This window comes from Cetorhinus maximus, chromosome 6 (genome assembly GCF_964194155.1).
Source record: "Cetorhinus maximus chromosome 6, sCetMax3.hap1.1, whole genome shotgun sequence".
Taxonomy (NCBI): domain Eukaryota; kingdom Metazoa; phylum Chordata; class Chondrichthyes; order Lamniformes; family Cetorhinidae; genus Cetorhinus; species Cetorhinus maximus.
The window spans coordinates 68,741,976-68,761,153 of record NC_135884.1 but is presented as its reverse complement, the minus strand read 5'-3'; the positions used below and the strand labels follow the sequence as shown (position 1 = coordinate 68,761,153).

At 46.5% G+C, this 19,178-nt stretch overlaps 1 protein-coding gene across 2 annotated transcripts in view; it reads right to left on the bottom strand.

Moving 5' to 3' along the window:
• The window catches only part of dag1 (dystroglycan 1), a 125,492-nt gene extending 108,145 nt beyond the window's left edge, over positions 1-17,347 (bottom strand). Inside the window, exon 1 of one of the 2 annotated variants that reach the window (XM_078543824.1) lies at positions 17,200-17,347. The gene's annotated coding sequence lies outside the window, so the exon portion shown is untranslated. The remainder of the gene's footprint in view (positions 1-17,199) is intronic. The other variant, XM_078543826.1, reaches the window with a different exon arrangement.
• Between the last annotated feature and the right edge of the window lie 1,831 nt (positions 17,348-19,178).

Below are 19,178 nucleotides of genomic sequence, written 5' to 3'. Positions count from 1 at the left end.
GAGACCCATTTTTTTCAGGGCTACCAGCTGATAAACAACAGGTGCATCAGCATTAAAAGTACATTGGCTGTTTCACTTCAGTGAGCAGACATTCCATGCATACATTTCTCAACTACAAAAGATACAGTTTGTGAAGGCAACAGCAATTTTGACTCTTTGCCCAGTTGAAACCTTTCAAATTCAGCTCTGCAAGACAGGTATTCCAAGTACACGTGTACAAATTACCTATTTGCACAGGCAGAAAATAGCAATTAGTACCTTGTTTATTTGGTTTTAATGCAGGCCAACATGTCGCCCTTCCCTCTTTAAAGCACATGGGTGGCCTTGCTACATATATGACAATGGCGGGTGTAAATCCCTACCAACATATTAGTTCATGGAGCAGTCACACGATTGGTCCCTCACACTCTCCTCATATCCCAAGACCCTGGGGAGGTGAGTAAAATCAGGATAAACAAAGGCAGCTATGGAAGTTCAGGATCACACACAAACTGTGGAGGAAGAAAGAAAGGCAGCAAGTTCTTTCTTACATTTATATAGAGCTTTCACAATCTCTCAAAGCACTTTACAGGCAATGAAGTATTTTTGAAGTGTAGTTAATTTTGTAATATGAATGTAGGGAAACATGGCAGCCAATTTAGGCTCAGCAAACTCCCACAAATAGCTATGTGAACAGGCTGATAATTTCTTTTAGTCATGTTGGTTGAGGGATAATTATTAGCCTAGACACTGGGAGAAAGCCTCCTGGCTCTTCATCAAAATAGTACCATGGGGTCTATTACATCTATGTCAGACGGCAGACACAACCTCAGTTGAATGTCTCATCCAAAATACAGCACCTCTGACAGTGCAGCATATTATAGATCAACATGTAAATGTGAAAACTTGAGATTTTAAAGCACTTGTAGAAATATTTTTTGATGAACTCATGTAGGTCTCCACCAACCTCTCTATATTCCCTGGTGACCAGTGTAACACACACATTGTAATCACCACGCACACACGCCTCTCTTCCCAACCCCCCCTACCCCCACTCACTCACCAGCCTCTCTTCCCAACCCCCCCTACCCCCACTCACTCACCAGCCTCTCTTCCCAACCCCTCCTACCCCCACTCACTCACCAGCCTCTCTTCCCAACTCCCCCTACCCCCACTCACTCACCAGCCTCTCTTCCCAACCCCCCCTACCCCCACTCACTCACCAGCCTCTCTTCCCAACCCCCCCTACCCCCACTCACTCACCAGCCTCTCTTCCCAACCCCCCCTACCCCCACTCACTCACCAGCCTCTCTTCCCAACCCCCCCTACCCCCACTCACTCACCAGCCTCCCTTCCCAACCCCCCCTACCCCCACTTACTCACCAGCCTCTCTTTCCAAACCCCCCTACCCCATCTCACTCACCAGCCTCTCTTCCCAAACCCCCCTACCCCCACTCACTCACCAGCCTCTCTTCCCAACCCCCCCTACCCCCACTCACTCACCAGCCTCTCTTCCCAACCCCCCCTACCCCCACTCACTCACCAGCCTCTCTTCCCAACTCCCCCTACCCCCACTCACTCACCAGTCTCCCTTCCCAACCCCCCCTACCCCCACTTACTCACCAGCCTCTCTTTCCAAACCCCCCTACCCCATCTCACTCACCAGCCTCTCTTCCCAACCCCACCTATCCCTACTCACTCACCAGCCTCTCTTCCCAACCCCCCTACCCCCACTCACTCACCAGCCTCTCTTCCCAAACCCCCCTACCCCTACTCACTCACCAGCCTCTCTTCCCAACCCCCCTACCCCCACTCATTCACCAGCCTCTCTTCCCAACCCCCCTACCCCCACTCATTCACCAGCCGCTCTTCCCTTTGCCCCTTTTGGTCTAGTTGCTGGTACCCATGAAGTGGAATTGCTATCCTGGAGTAGGGAACAGGTACAACAGTCAGTCAGGAACAGAAACACAGTAAGATTTGAAGTCGCCACTCACCTTCCTGGCTCAGCCTCATTCCAGAGGTAGTCGGTCTCCGCTGTCCCCTAGCTGTGCTAAATTGGCACACAAATCCCAGGCCCACTCAAATTTGCAGCTAGAATTTTTTCTGAAGTCTAAGGGTATTTTCAATTCACCTTCCACCCTGTGCTGTTTGGCGGAATTGATCCAGCGGGTCCACAGCTGTCCCGCCAAAGCTTCCAGATTGGATCGTTTCCTCTGCAGTTGCGAGCTCCCCCAGAGGAGGGGGAGTTTTCAACCCCAAATGTGACCTCTATGACCCCACTAGGGGTCACGACCCACAGCTTGGGAATCCCTAATCTAGCAGGACCAGGAACATGTGTATGGAGTGTATAAGAAACAGGTAATATATTGGTATAGTATTGTACATAGACTGAGAGATTGTAGTATACACAGAGCAGGGCATAATGTATAGGCAGAGTGCCTAATCTATACAGTCAAATAACCTACCAACAAGCGCTGAGAAACAATTACTTGGCTGAAGTGCCGTAGCATTATCACCACTGACTGGAACTGCACACCACCATACTTATCTTCAAGTGAGCAGGGGAGAACATAGGTACAGCAGTGATACCAGTACTTCCACTGAATTACTTCTGACTATGCCAAACCACACTTTTGACCATCATTGCCATCCAGTTCAAAAAAGAAACCAAACCAAACACCGCCATCCTCAATATAGCAACCCTTCAATAGTCAAGGATAGGGAAGTAAATTAATACCAGAAATACCTCAAAAATAAAGATAGCTCTCTGTGCACCACATTCAAACCCAGCCTCCTCCAATCACTCCCAGTGCAGCAAATCACACTCCTCAGCACAAATGCTCAGAAGAACTCCGGCTAAATTCTAGCTCCGGGCTGTAGGCTCCACACTATTCATTTAGTGGCAGGCTCCACAGCAAAGAAATACATAGAAAGTTACCATTCGACCCAGCCACTTCATGTTAATATTTATCCTCTCCACACGAGCAAATCGTTCTGATCATATTTACCCAACCCTGATCCCATATTCCTTCAAGTCCATTTCCTTCATCTGTCTATCCAGTCTAAACTACACATACATGCGCACACAGTGCACAATCTCAATTAGCAGCTTGAATCTCTGCATTAACCGAGTCATTACTCCATAGTTGTCAACAACAACTTGCATTTATACAGTGCCTTAACAGAAACATCTCAAAACACTTCTCAGGAGTATAATCAAACAAAATTTAAAACCAAGCCACATAAAAAAATGGCCAAAAGCTTAGTCAGAGTTAGACTTTAGGGAGTGTCTTAGAAAAGGAGGTAGAAAGGCAGAGCAGTATATAGGGAAAGAATTCCAGAGCTCAGGACTTAGGCAGCTGAAGGCACAGTCAACAATGGTGGACTAGTTAAAAATAGGGATGCTCAAGAGGCCGGAACCAAAGGAACGTTGAGTTTGCGGGGGGCTGGAGGAGGTTACAAAGGTAGGGAGGAATGAAGATTAGAAATCAAGGATGAAAACTTTAAGATCAAGGTACAAATCACGAGTGAACCCTTGGGCACGTTAGGCAGCATGGCTCAAAATGGAGAGTGGGGGGAGCCAGCTCTCAGATGATTAAACTAAACACTTTTGTTGGGGAGCATTGGGGACGTGTGTGGCGGAAAGGTTCAGGGGTGAGGAGTAGGGTCCACAACCTTTGGGCAGGGGCACAATCGTGATCCACATCAGAGCAGTTGCTATGGAGGGGCCCCAGTCTCCCTGCAATAAGAAATAAATACAGATGTCTGTATCGTGAGGTATGGAAGGGATGGAGTTGCCCTGCTAACGGATCTGAACAGCTTTAAAGTTAGTGGCTTGCAACCTACCCTCCCATTAAGAGTGTTACTGCAATTTTACACCTTCATAGACCAAACCATTTAACTCCACTGTACGCAGTGAATGAAGACATGCAGCAGGAACCTCAACCCTGAAAAGCAAAACAGAGTGGGGGGAACTTCTGCTTCATTCAATACTTAGCAATCAAAGAGGAACAAACACCACCACACAGGCACCAAATTAGCCATCCAAAGGTCACTGGCTTATACACCATTAATGAGTAACTTAAGTCAGGCAACTTAAACCTGTTCTTTACTACACGCAGTCCACTCTGTCTAAAAATACTTACGCTATGAATATCCTGGAATATTTTTAATCACTGAATACACTTAGCTACTTTAAACCTCTCATTCCCTACTCCCAACCAATTATATGCGCCTGCAGACTGTACTTTCCACTGCTCACTTTTCTTAAATTAGTCCTGACACACAGTTAGCACTGATTCTATGCCCCTTTGGGTCAAACTGCATCTCATCTCCCACCTTCTCCTTGGATTTTCTCCCCTCCTGTCCTTAAACATTCAAATCCCTTTATGTGTTGTAGAAAACAGGTGTAGTAAGATGATCTCAGGATCACAGCCACACATTGATGAAGCCTAAGTGTCAGACTGCTTGTCTGACATTCAACACTAGATGAGCAGAAATTTTCTCCAATGTAAATATTAGGAAGTCCAATGCCCTTATCTTTGGTCCCCACCATAAACACAGTTCCCTAGCTACTGACTCCATCCCTCTCCCTGGGAACTATATCGAGGTTGAACTAGTTTTGTTGCAAACTTGGTGTTATATTTGACCCAGAGTTGAGCTTCCAACCACATATTCACACCAAGGCACTATTTCCGCCTCTGTAACATTGTCCCTCAACACATCTGCTGATGGCACTCCTAGCCAGCTTCCCACAATCTACTATCTGTAAATTTGAGGTCATCCAAAACTGTGTTGCCCATGTCCTAACTCGCACCAAGTATCATCATCCATCATCCTGTGCTTGCTGACCTACAGTGGCTCCTGGTTAAGCTACACCTTGCTATTAGAATTTATCATCCTCATTTCCAATTCCCCCCATGACCAATGAGATTATTACATTATTTAAATAGAGAGAGATTGCAGAACTCCACAGTACAGAGGGATCTGGGTGCCCTGGTACACGAATCAGGAAAAGTTAGTATGCAGGTACGGCAAGTGATTAGGAAGGCAAATGGAATGTTGTCACTTATTGCAAGGAGAATGGAATATAAAAGTAGAGAACTTTTGCTACAGTTATAAAGGGCATTGGTGAGGCCACATCTAGAGCACTGTGTACAGTTTTGTTCTCCTTATTTAAGAAAAGGCCTAATTGCATTAAAAACAGTTCAGAGAAGGTTCACTCAGCTGATTCCTGGGATAAAGGGACTGTCTCATGAGGAAAAGTTGGACACGTTGAGCCTATACTCAATGGAGTTTAGATGAATGAGAGGTGATCTTATTGAAACATAAGATCCTGAGGGGTCTTTACAGGGTGGATGCTGAAAGGAATTTTCCTCTTGTAAGAGAGACTAGAACTAGGGGACACAGTTTAAGCATAAGAGGTCGCCCATTTAAAACAGAACTGAGGAGAATTTTCTTCTTTCAAGGGGTTGTTAGTCTTTGGAATTCTCTTTCCCAGAGAACATTGGAGGCTAGGTCATTCAATATTTCTAAGGCTGAGTTAGATTCTTGATTGACAAGGGAGTCAAAGGGTATAGGGGTTAGACAGGAAAATAGAGGCCACAATCAAATCAGCCATGATCTCATCAAATGATGGGGCAGGCTCAAGGGGTCACATGGCCTACTCCAGCTCTTAACTCGCATTATTTATCCCTTCCTTATCCCTAATCTCCTCCAGCCCATACAATCTTCCAAGATATCACCACTCTAAATTTTGTCCTCTCAAGCTCCTCAAGACCTACCTCTTCGACCAAGCTTTTTATCTGCTCAAATATTTCCTCCTGTGAGGAGGTGTCAAATGGTGCTTGCTAATGTTCCTATGAAGCATTTGGTGCATTTTATTACATAAAGGTGCTACATAAAGCTGTGGTTATGTCTGATCTAAACCAAGCTGTCAGGAGGTGTGCTACAATTGCCCTTTGGTAAGTCGAAGTTCCTGATTACAATCCAGTAATTCTCATTAGAGTAGGCACGTGAGCACATAGATCAGGTGAATATGCAACAGGCTCAGTTGCGTTGCTCCCATGGTAGAACAGGCTGCCGGAACTTACCATTGACGTCCACACAAAGAGAAGATACTCGGCAAAAGTGTTGAAGAGTAGCCGATACCTACAAAACTGTACCGAAGAGTCACGGTCTTCAGTGGGGAATTGTAGAAGAGACGAGAGACTAGAAAACAGCACTTCCATTTTAAACAGTGGAAGCACTGCTGTTCCTCGCCAGTTTGTCACACTATTGCAAAGCCAATCACAGGAGAATTTACCCCAAGAGCAAGAGAGGACTGCTAACTCACAGGGGACCAAGTCTCTAATATGGGGAAAGGTCTGTTCCACAAGTACATAATTGGCGTTCCTTCATAAAGCAACTTGCTGCAGCCTCAAGGACACACATGGAGGTGAGAGTTACTGTTAGCAACTGATGGCATAAGAACACTCTGCAGATCTGTGTGCAAAATAAAACATAGCCATCCTTTTACTTGAAGGAACCCATCAGTCTTCCCTGGCCAATGACTGTGTTGCGGGAGTCTCATTCATCAAAATGGAGTAATACCTCAATGGCATGCCAACACAGTGCCTGAGAGGATCTGGCTTTCTGCCCTTGACCTACTCTCATGGCCGAGGAGAGAGGAAGGAAAATAAATGGTTCATGCCAAGCAAGGTGCTCCTCACAAAGATAGAGAGAAATGAAAGTTCAGAGGAAAAGTGAACCAGAATAGCTGACTCATATCTATCAATATTTGGACTGGGTGTTGTAAAACAAGGTCCTTCTAGTCGTTTCATTGATAAATCCACCAGTGAACCAGCAAGCTCCCAGGTTCAACATCAGGTATACAGCGCGCCAGCTGAATTGAATGAATTACACCTACAATCCTTCCTCCAAATGTCAAACCAAGAGTTAGGATGTCACAGTTGGCTACAGGGTCTCCTGCTTAAGGCCTGCTACTCTTCATCTCAATACAGACATTTCCATTGGAAGCGACATGCCTGGATGTCAGGTGAGGTACTGAAGAACTGCCAACTGCATATAAGTGCCCCATAATGAAGTAGTCTTCAGAAGAGAATGGGAGGTTAAAGAGGAGAAGGGGAGGCAAGAGTCATAAGAACATAAGAAATAGGAGGAGTAGACCATTTGGTTCCTCAAGCCTGCTCCATCATTCACTAAGATCATGGCTGATATGCCCCAGGCCTCAACTCCTCTTTCATGCCAGCTCCTCATAGCCCTCAACTCCCTGATATTTCAAAAATCTATCTACTTCCTCTTTAAATACTTTGTGACCTGGCCTGCACAGCTCTCTGGGGTAGAGAATTCCAGGCATTCACTACCCTCTGGGGGAAAAAAATTCCTTCGCATCTGTTTTAAATGAGTGTCCCCTTATTCTGAAACTAGTTCAAGATTACCCCACAAGTGGAAACATCTCCTGTCAAGCCCCCTCAGAACCTTATACGTTTCAACAAGATCACCCCTCATTCTTCTAAACTCTAATGAATAAAGGCTTAACCTGTTCAGCGATTCTTGATAAATCAACCCCTTCATCATAGAAATCAGCTTACTGAATCTCTCTCGAACTGCCTCCAATGCCAGTATATCCTTTCTTAAATACGGGGACAAAAACTGTACACAGTACTCCAGGTGCGTCCTCACCAACACCTTGTACAGTTGTAACAAGACTTCCCTATTTTAAACTTCAACCCCCTAGCAATACAGGCCACAATTCCATTTGCCGCTTTAATTACTTGCTGCACCTGCATGCTAACTTTGTGTGTTTCGTGCAAAAGGACACCCAGATCCATCTGTGCTGCGCTTTTTTGGAGTCTCTCTCCGTTTAAATAATAGTCTGCCTTTTCATTCTTCCTATCAAAGTGCACGACCTCACATTTTCCTACATTAAACCCCATCTGCCAAGTTTTTGCCCATTCACTCAACCCATCTATATCCCGTTGCAGATTCCTATTGTCCTCATCACAACATGCCCTCCCACCTATTTTTCTATCGTCAGTAACGTCCCTCAGAATTACTTATATTTAAAGGGCAGCATATAGCACATCATAGTCTGTCTGTCTTGCAGGTTCAGAGTTGCTGTCAGGATGGAGACAGGACTGAGCAATATGTGAAGTGGTCCTCCTTTGGAGGTCAAAACTCTGGAATCATTCAAGGGAGTCGGATGGTGTGCTTGTGAGGAAGGGGGTCGCTAGGTTTATAGGTTATAGAAGCATGAGCCAGATGAGCTGAATGGCCTTCCCATTCTATACTTATCTTTGTGTGCTGTATCCTCATGAATGACCTTTCAGCCATTGTATTCTGCCCTTTTTAAATTCAGATTTTTTTTGTAGTTTCCTACAAGAGAGAACAAAAGGCCCAAAAACCCACTGACATTTTTAGTGAGGGGGAAAAAGATGTTTGAACAATGCTGACTTTGAGCTCCTCAGGCATTCTGGGGGCAATTCCAGCTTCTGCAATGTATCAGCTGTAAACAACACTCACTAAAGGTACATGTGACCTACTTCAAACACACATTCAGCTCACAATCCCACAAAACTTGCCCAGACCACTGGAGATTCTGGCAAGAACATCTCTCGGCTTTGTACTGCTTCAGTTAGTTATAGACTCAAGTTAAACTTGTATTGTTGCCATTTGATCTTCCCGTCACACCAGAGACAATATAACAGTCACATTGGGCTTCTCACAATCTAGATTAAAACCCTTTGCACACACTATAAAACCGTACTCTGCTATTACAATGTTCCTATTAAAACTGCCATTCCACATTTATAACAGGAATTAGCTAGGTAAACTTGTCATTCTGTAATTATCCCTCCTCGCCACCAGTTGTGCTATAGCAGCCCAGTTTTGTGTCTTCCAGCTCCTCAGTTTGTACGGTAGAGAAACACATTGCCTTGACTGACACTCCTTTTCTGCTTTCTAAACTGCCATTAAGCAAATCAAATATGAAAGGTAACATATGCCATTAAAATGGGGACTGAATTACATCTACACACCCTGTTCCAATGTCTTTGCTGTCCACTACATCCGCTTCACCTGATGGCTACGCTTGGTCTTGGTGATTTAATGTGCAATGGAAATCAATCAGTAATTCAGAGTTGTTCTACAGATGCAAAACTATCTGGATGTGATCTTGCACCATTGGAACCTCAGGCCATCTTTTGAGTGTCTAATGTAGAGAAGACAGTATAATTCAGGATCAGAGGTTGTTGAGCAGAGCTGTAGGCATGCCTGTCTAGAACATCTACACAAGGGTTATCCTGTTTTTATTTGAGAGGGCAATGTAACTCCCTGCTGTACCCGAAACTGGTGCAACATTTTTGGACCTGTACAAGTGATGCACGAACTACAGACCATTCTAATCTATAGGAAATCATTTGCCTTGACTTCACGCAGCTCACCCACGGGGTACAAGCCAGATGCAATAAAGCTGGCTGTGCATTGGGTTGCACTCAAGTGTAATTGTAGTGTAAGAGAGATTGCAGCTCTTAAACTATCCTTCATCCTAAAGGTCAGAATGAACTGTTCTTCAGTCCACTCTCAGTGCTTGCCAAGAAAATGTCAGCCATATTTGCTTTTGGGAAGTAACATACGAGCCCCATCTCTCTGACTGACGCTCATTCTTCATTTCTTGCTTTCATTATCCGGCCAATCTCTTTGCAAGAGTCCTTGAAAAGCACCTGTTATGTAGTTAATGGATTATGAAATATTGCCTCGTAAAACACACAGTAAGGTGATCCTGCAAGTAAAAGTTGAACCAATTTCATCTATTGCCAGGTATGTCTAGACACAAAGGAACAGCAGGAGGCCATTCAGCCCCTTGAGCCTGCTTCAGTATTCAATTAAATCATGGCTGATCTGCATCAACTCTATTAATCTACTGTTGCTCATATCCAACAATTGTCTTATACTACAGAAGTCTATCAATCCCAGTCTTGAAAGCTCCAAATAGACCCAGTTTTCACAGCCTTTTAGGGGAAAGAGTTCTAGATTTCCACCACCCTTTTTGTGAGGAAGTGCTTCCGAATATCACCACTTAGTGGCCTAGCACTAATTTTAAGATTCTCCCCACCAGAGAAAAATTTTCTCTATTTTACACTATGAACTCTTAAATGCCTCAATTAAATCACACCTTTACCTTTTATATTTAGTCTGCCTCACACCAAAATCTGATGTAGCATTCAGCGAGAGCAACGAGTGAATCCCAAACCCCAGTACACTGAGCTACCACCCCACCCCCATCACCAGCTCAATCCAACCGATAACTGGTATTTCGTCCTGGTTCACATGCCGAGAATGGGCAAGGTCAGGAGGCTGCTGGCACAGGACCCACCCACCCCAAAGCCAATGCCTTTGGGAGAAGAAGGGAAAATCTCCTTCAGTCACAGACTCTTGCAAAAAGATTAGTCAAACACTTTTAGTTCAACCACTAGAGGCCAAGGATTCAGTTGTGAAACCTGGTGGTTATAAATGGATGGGAACAAGGTGCATGGAAGGCCATCACCTGTAGTAACCTGCATCCGAGAACCATTTTTCCTTTCAGTTTTCACTTCGAGATGAGCAAGTGAAACTCAAACTTAAATCATGGAGTGTCCATCCCGATGCGTGTTGGGCATGTTGGCTTGTTCTTAAATGCACTCTTTTTCCTCAGTACTCCTAAAGTGAAGAACTCCTAGCTCTCACTTTCGACACTGCCCTGAGCTACAACCCTAGTGTTGATTTGCAGTAAGGTTTTATCTACATCCAATGGGTTGCCTTGCCCAAAGACACTTCCACCCTTGTATGCAGAGGACAAGTAGGGAGATACAGGCTCAAAACTTTGTGATTTGGCAATATGCCATGGGTTTGATGGGAGATATATATATTATATATAATATTTGGAGGAATAATGCTAGTTATCATTTCATTCTGCATTTTTCTTGAACTTGTCATATGGACAGTTTCCATGACAATACACCCTGTAGTTGCAGTTCTTGTTGAAAAGTGATTGTACGTGGGAGGAGAAAGGTGAGGGGTATAATGAAGAGGAATTTATCCTACTAATTCCCATTTTCCAATGGAGGGGGCTTTAGATAGAATGATACAAAACAAGAGGCCATTCAACCCAGATTGCCTGTGTCAGCTTCTTGAAAGAGATGTGTCTTCCCTAGCTGGGGGATAAGTATAGCACTAACAGCCCAGGAACACTTGATTATCCTTACAAAGGCTTCCTCTTCAGCCAGTCGCCCTTCCTGGAACTAGTGCACATACTGCTCCGACACTAACAAAGTTCACTGCTGTTGTCACTGTGCCCAAGGGCCATTTCTCTATGGCTATTTTGCCTGATCACTCTGGCCAAAATGCCACGGTCACTCCGTGTATGGGGAACAGCCATGTGAACAACAGTGAAGCCAGTTTACAGTTCAGTCCACAAGTGTGACCCTGAGCTACTGTCACTTTAATTATCCGTCCCACTCCGACCTCTGCCTCCTACACTGTTCCACTGAAGCTCAATGGAAGCTCGAGTGACAGCATCTCATCTTTCGATCAGGAACTTCACAGCCTTCTGGCTGGGTTCACCAATTTCAGATCATAACCCCTGCTTCCATGTTTTCCAGGCAGTAGATGCTGGTAATAGTTCTGCTGTTGCCATTCACACCACCTCCACACCCAACTAACGTTTCTTTACTTGTCCCATTGACACTCGCTTTTGCCTTGCACCATCATCCCTTTAATAAAAACAAAAAACTACTGCGGATGCTGGAAATCCAAAACAAAAACAGAATTACCTGGAAAAACTCAGCAGGTCTGGCAGCATCGGCGGAGAAGAAAAGAGTTGACGTTTCGAGTCCTCATGACCCTTCAACAGAACTTCAATCATCCCTTTCGTCATTTAATCTTCCCTGCCCGCCTTTAATTCTTTCCCTGCCTTTGTACTTGCTTAAAACCTGTTGCATCTGCACATTTTCCAGTTGTGACAAAAAGACAACAAACCTGAAATGTTAACTCTGTTTCTCTCTCCACAGATCCAGCCTGATTGCCCTGTATTTCCAATATTTTCTGTTTTTTTATTCCAGAAAGACTGGTTGCACATTAGAAAGATTGCCTTGCCTTCCCAAGACCCAGGCTGTGACAGGAAATCACCTGTAGCATATTTACCATATAGCTGCCAGGGTTTAATGAGATGAATCATAAGGACAAACTGCATAAACTTGGCTTGTATTCCCTTGAGTATATAAGTGATCTGATTGAGATTTTTAAAAGAAGAAAGGGATTCAATAGGGCAGATACGGTGAAACAATTGCTCAGGTGGGGAATTCAGAACAAGGGAGCAGAATTTTAAAATTAGAACCACCGTCCAGGATTGAAATCAGAAAACTTTTCCACGTGTAAATTTGGAACTTTCTCTCCCCCCACCGCCTCCCTGACCCCCTTCAAAAGGCTGTGGACATTAACTCAATTGAAATTTTGAAGACTATGATCAATAGATTTTTGTTCGGTAGGGGCATCAAGGGATATAGTATGAAGGTGGGTAAATTGGGTTGAGGTATAGATCAGCCATGATCTAGCTGAATGGCAGAACTGTTTCAAGGGGCAGAATAGCCTACTCCTATTCTGAGGATGCTGTAGTGGAACAAACAACAAAGCTAAAAAGACCTCATATTACTCCCAGCACTCCTCCCCACCACCAGTGACAGGCCTATACCCAGCAATATTTCAGCCCATGTTGCTTAGCTCAAAATGCTTTGCAGACACAAGCCAAATAAAATTGAAGGAGAAAAATCAACAGGAGGATACTGACAGGATCACGGACATTGCTGTTCCTACACTGGCTGCTCTCTAACAATGCAAATACCCTAGTGTCCAGGAAAGTTACCATGTAAATGCCACCACTTGCAGCAAGGACCAATCCAATAGCATTTAGAACACATTAACAGCATTTGTTCAACTGAGAGATTTCTGACACTGTGTCACAGCACACTAGGTTCATTTTTTCATAAACACGGCATTCTTTAGTAAAGGAGAGCACAATGGGGATCAAGCAGAAGGCAGATGTGCCAGTTACACTTTCCATCAGCACCTCAATATGTAGGACTTGATTATAGAGCATTCAGCCTTGTTAATCCCAGAGAGATTTATACTTTCCCCATGGTTAACCTCTCTCCTTGAATCAAAACAAAACCTGTGCAATAACTTACTGAGAGACACTCCCAATGTCAACGATTCAAATTCAGTTCAGCCTGCATTCCGAATCTTCCTATAATACTTACAAAAGTGCCTTTAATGTCCCAAGGCACTTCACAGAAGTGTAATCAGACAAAAAACTGATACCAAATCACATAAGCAGATATCTGGACAGATAATCAAAAGCTTAGTGAAAGAGCTAGGTTATAAGGAGCATATTAAAAAGGGGGGGAGAGGGGGGCTGTTTAGGGCCTATTCAGCTGAAAGTATTGCTACAAATGGAGAAGCAAAGGGAATGGGCAATGCACATAGGACCAGAATTGGAGAACTCAGTTCTTAGAGGGTTGTGGGCTGGAGGAGTTCTACAATCTCTTTACAGTGGGAATTAGCAAATGCAAAAGTACCTTATGGTCATATAACTGGGCACAGTATCAAAATTTCACATTCTTCTAAACTTCTACTGAAACAAAATGTCCAAGGTTTTTCAATGGAGACTGAAAGGAGTAATCACTTGGACAGATATTTGGTATCTCAAAGGCAAAAAAAGAAACAGGATTAACACACACTAGGAGTTAAGCATGGCCAGGCTCCAAACCACACCAGCACACAACACATGCATCATTTTCACACCAAAACCTCCACCTGCAGTCCATCATCTAACGGGCACTGACACTTGAGCTAGCATAGCTGATCTCCACTCACTCCCCAAACTATAAGGGGCTATCCACTTTTCAACAACTTGCATTTATGCAGTGCTGGAGGTTTTGGTGGGGTGGCATGGGAAAGCAGTCAAAGCCTGATTATTGCAGCATGTGACAGACATAAACAGGTCAATTCAACCTCTCCATATAATGGGGCTCTGGCAACTAAAGGACAGTCCGTCAACAGATTCTTCATTTAAATGAGCTGTCTGCTGTGGCTCAATTACAACTCAACCACATGGTACTAAGGGAGTGTTGCATTCTCTGAGGTGCTGTCTTTTGGGTGAGTCACCTGCCCTCTCAGATGGATGATAGAGACCCCACTGCGCCATTCAAAGAAGATCACAGGATTTCTCCTGGCCAATATCTATCCCTCAGCTAGGATCTCTAAAATAGATTACCTGGTCACTGCCACATTGCTGTTTACGGGGTCTTGTTGTGCGCACACTGGTTGCTATGTTCAAAGGAATTGGCTTTGAAATGTTTTGAGATGTCCTGAGGTCAAAAAGGCGCTACAGAAATATAAGTCTTTCTTTCTTAAGGTAGGCATGACTTCATTTCCTCTTCAAGCCAGACTGCAGCCACTTACTTTGCTCCAAAGCTTCGGCCAATACTACTGATTACTGAGGTAATCAGTAAGAGTGGAGTCAGTGGAGGGGTTGGGGGTGGGGGCTGGTGGCTCAGATCAAAAACTCTGCTGATTCTTGAGAATCCCATCTCTCAGACACTGCCTCACCAGGATGTTCCACATGAGCAAGTTTTACATGAGTTACAAAGTATTTTAAAACAGTTTCATCACCTTGCTCTACTGAATTCACTTAAAACAAAACAAAAAAAGCAGTCAAAGCCTGATTATTGCAGTATGTGACAGGCACAAACAGGTCAGTTCAACCTCTCCATATAATGGGGCTCTGGCAACTAAAGGACAAAAAAAAGAGTTGATCAGATTGGGATGGATTGCCAATGGTACAATGCAGCCAGACAGAGAGAGAGAATTACAAAGAGTCTCCTCCTACAAGGAGGATCACAACCCATATTAAACTACCTTCCTTCCTTCCTCACCAAGCCAATCTTGGTGTTCTTAGCATTTAGTGTAGGAGTTACTCAGGTGGTCAGTCAACATCTGTGGAAAGAGCAGGAGTGTTAACTTTTCAGATGCAAACCCTCAGTGCCAAAACATTAACTGCTCTGTTCTCTCCAGATACTGACTGGCAAGCTGAGTGTTCAGCGCTTTCTGTTTTTGCTTCAGATGTCAAGCAGCTTTTTTGTCAACCTCTTCATTCAGGTTAAGCAGACCCAAAGGTTCTTTGTTACCTCTAATAACATAGGACCCAGATTATTTTAACTGGTTCTGATCGTGGGATTGTTTCTCATAAGAGGCTGCCATGACCTCCTTGTTATTTCACACAGTATAATCGCTACATCACTAACTCTTATGACACAAATCTCTGCTTTAACATGGGTTGATCAAATTGGTTTGAATGTCTAACGTTGAGAAAATCACACAGCAGTGATTGTGCGGACTCAGATGCTGGACCTGCTGCAGCAAGAAATATGAAATTCCGTTTAATCTTGTCAATCAAACCCCCCTACAAAAACTCCAGCACGATTTTCAAAACAAGCCTTTCCCTGATGTGAAACACTCTTTCAAAAGTTCCACATTTTCACAAGTGCTCATTAAGAGAGAGAAATAAATCGATAATTAATTAACCAAGTAATCTTTAGGGGGGTCAGTTAAACAGTATAAGCATATTGCTTATCTAACAGTTGCCACTGGGCTTCTTTAGCATGTTGGTACCAATACAATAGAAGCAACCAAACACCCACTTTAATGGGTCACAAAACCCTTTCTTCTGCCAGAAAATTCATAACTTACAACATCCTGGCATAGCCACCCACACCTCAAACCTACTAATCTGGCACAGACACCAGCACACCCCATTCCCACTCACTGCCAGACACAGGCGCAAACATTCCCCTCCTCTCCCACCCCATTCCCGCTCCCAGACGCAACCACCTTCACTCCCGCTCCCAGCCGCAGATGCAATCTCCCCCATTCCTGCTGCTGGGTGCAACACTCCCCATTCCCGCTCTCAGAAGCAGACCGAACACACAACCCCCAAACGTCACTGCTGGGCACTGACACCCAGCACCCCACATTCTCACTGCCAGACACAGATACTCACCCCCTCGCCCCATTCCCACTGCCAGGTGCAAACACCACCCCCTGCCAGGCGCAGACACCCAAACTGCCACTCCACCCCACCCCCATTGGCTGCCAGATGCGGACACCCACCCACTCTCGCCGCTCGGTGCCAGATGCGGACACCCACCCACCCTCGCCGCTCGGTGCCAGGTGCGGACACCCACCACCACCTCCCGCTCGCCGCCAGGTGCGGAAACCCACCACCACCTCCCGCTCGCCGCCAGGTGCGGAAACCCACCACCACCTCCCGCTCGCCGCCAGGTGCAGACACCCACCACCACCTCCCGCTTGCCGCCAGGTGCAGACACCCACCACCACCTCCCGCTTGCCGCCAGGTGCGGACACCCACCACCACCTCCTGCTCGCTGCGAACACCCACCCAACCGCTCGCTGCCAGGCAGAAGACAACACCCCCTCCTGACAGGCGCAGAGACACCCGGTCCCCTTGCCACCTATATTCCCACTGCCAGGCGCAGACACCTGTCCCCCACTGCCAGGTGCAGGCACCACCCCACCCCATTCCCACTGCCAGGCACAGACACCCACCCACCCATATTACAACCCCCCTTCCACACAGGCACAAATCATTCCTTAAATATCCCATTACCCAGCACAGCCAGCCACCCACCCCTCGAGCCCATTTCCCGGCATCATCACCCAGGCACGGACACCCCACACACATCCCCCTCTAGCAATGGGCAGCTCCGCCTAAAGCACAATCCATGTTTACGTTCGGGTGCTTTGCCTCCGGTGCTGCTCACAGTGGAAACACTGTGAAGGCAGCCGGACCACCCACACTGGACGATGCCAAAGCTGGTGGGGGCAGCGCTGCCCTGCCCGGCCCGGCCTGACCCGGTCCGGCTCCTCTCAAACCTGGGGAGTTCGCAAAACTTGTACTGGCTGGAGGTCACTTTGAAGCGGCGGCGGCCTACTCCCGGCTGCGGGGAAGGAAGGGGGTGTCTTCAAAGCTGAAGCCGGGGCGGCAGCTGATCAGAGCGGGTGCGCTGGCCGCCGTCCAGGGGCTGAGGGGAGGGTGGCAGACTCGGATTTAAAGGGAAAACCTGATTCCCCCGCAGAGGCCGAGGCTGGATCCGGGGCCTTCCCTACCTGATGACTGCTGCACCGAGCACTTCTTCCCTCGGCCGCTGCGGGCTTGTCTCCGGGACCAAGCGGTGTCTCCCAGGCAGCCCCGCCACTACATCCATTCCACTCGCAGCCGCGACTGCGCTGACTGCAGCTGCGGCCCGAGGTCTCTTCACCCTGCCGCCCGCTCCACCAATTACGGCTGTCCTCTCTCGTTAAAGCCCGCCCCTTCTCCTGTCAATCTGCCCCACGCATCCAATAGGAACCCGGAAACCGCGTTCCCAACCTCCCGACCGTCAATCAAATCTGAGCGTCCAATTGGAGTCCGCCTTCCCTCAACTGTCAAACCAGAAAGCCAATCGCAGGCCAGGATCCTTGGCTCTGGCCCGGTCGCCAATCGGCATTGCGCACTCCCCGCCCGTGCGGAAATCCCCCATCTCTAATTCGTCAGCCCGCTCCTGTCACTCACAACCGAAGGACCAATCGCAGGACGGCCCTGGCTCTCTCGTGGATGTCTGGTGGCGTCCGATGAGCAGGTGGCTTTCGCAGGAGGGACGATCGACTCGAACTCGATCCCCCTTGGTCGGTGGGTTCAGCCTGTGGCTCTTGTCTCTGACTGGGCCGGATTCCCTCTTTTCTGTCTCGGGGCTAGGCCGCTGGCTTGCCACCTCCTCCCACTCTCAACTAGACCGTGTTCTATCACCTTGCACTGGGCTCCAAGCCAAAAAAAAGTTCTGATGAAAGATCACAGACTTAAAACTTGCTCCTTTCTCCACAGATGCCTGCTGAGAGTTTTCAGCATTTTCTGTTTTGATTTCGAAGCGTGGGTTGGGGATGTGGGACATTGGCTGCTGAGATCAGGAGTTCCCTCCCCCCGCCCCAGCCATGGAACAAAGGGTGCACTAAATCCCTAAGAGGAGACAGGGTGGCGACCTGAAGGCATGAGAATTTTAAACTAGGGCACTGGAAGCCCAGGTAGTAGCTGATATAGGATATACTTGCCATGGAGGGAGTGCAGCAAGGTTCACCACACCAGTCATTGGAATGGCAGGATTTTGTTTTATGAGGAGAGATTGAGGAAATGGGGCCTGCATTCTCTAGAGTTTTGAAGAATGAGTGGTGGTCTCATTGAAACTTACAACATTCTTAGAGGGCGTGACAGGATAGATGTAGATAGGATGTTTCTGCTGGCTAGTGAGTCTAGAACCAGGAGTCTCAGAATAAGAGACAGGCCATTTGGGACTGAGATGAGGAATTTCTTTACTCAGAGGGTGGTGAATCTTTGGAATTCTGTACCCCAGAGGGCTGTGGAAGTTCAATCATTGAGCATGTTCAATGCAGAAATCGACAGATTTCTGATACTAATGGCATCACGGGATTGGGGATAGCACAGGAAAGTGGCATTGAGTTAGATGATCAGCCATCATCTAATTGAATGGTAGAGCAGGCTCAATGGGTCGAACAGCTTACTCCTGCTCTTATGTTCCTATGATGGGTGAGCAGGACCAAATGTGCATGGGACCCTTGTTGCCACGTCCAGCCCCATTCCCCCAAATCGACCCTGATTCCTCTTCCATTCTGGATCCCAACTCTTCCTCCCCTGAACAGTCATGAATGCTTTCCTCCTCTGCACCAAGACCAGCTCCTGCATCCCCAGACCTGCACAGTCTCATCTACTGGTTGGTGCCAGCACCCAACTTTCTCTCTGGCTGCAGCCGGTATTTATAGAACCCAACTGTACCTCACCAGCACCTTTCTCGACCCACCTATTGCCCCTGATTTGCCGCACTGCTTGACTAACATCCAACATTGGATGAGTAGAAATATCCACCAACTAAGCATTTGAAGGCCGAAGACATTCCCTGATGCAATTCCAATTCCAAGTCACAGATTCCATCCCACTCCCTTGCCACTTTGAGGCTGAACCAGAGCTTTTGTAACCATGCTGCCCTGTTTACCCTTAGAATAGATTCCCACTCCATATCCGCTCCATCACCAAGATA